Source organism: Triticum dicoccoides, chromosome 4B, assembly GCF_002162155.2.
Source record: "Triticum dicoccoides isolate Atlit2015 ecotype Zavitan chromosome 4B, WEW_v2.0, whole genome shotgun sequence".
Lineage (NCBI taxonomy): Eukaryota > Viridiplantae > Streptophyta > Magnoliopsida > Poales > Poaceae > Triticum > Triticum dicoccoides.
Genome location: NC_041387.1, coordinates 550,965,297 through 550,965,714, shown reverse-complemented (window position 1 = coordinate 550,965,714; position 418 = coordinate 550,965,297).

Here is a 418-nt window from a genome sequence, read left to right as displayed (position 1 = left end):
AGCATTGTCCCAAGTGAGGAAAGGATGATGGAGGCTATGATTCCCCACAAGTCGGGATGAGACTCCGGACAAAAAAAGAGAGGCCAAAGAGCCCAAAATAAAAAATGAGAGAAAAGAGAGAAGGGGCAATGTTACTATCCCTTTTCCATAGTTGTGCTTCAAAGTAGCACCATGATCTTCATGATAGAGAGTCTCCTATTTTGTCCTTTCATATAGTAGTGGGAATTTTCATTATAGAATTTGGATTGTATATTCCAATGATGGGCTTTCTCAAATTGCCTAGGTCTTCGTGAGCAAGCAAGTTGGATGCACACCCACTTATTTTCTTTTTGAGCTTTCATAAACTTATAGATCTAGTGCATCTGTTGCATGACAAAAACGCTACTCACTCACATTGATATCTATCGATAGGCATCTC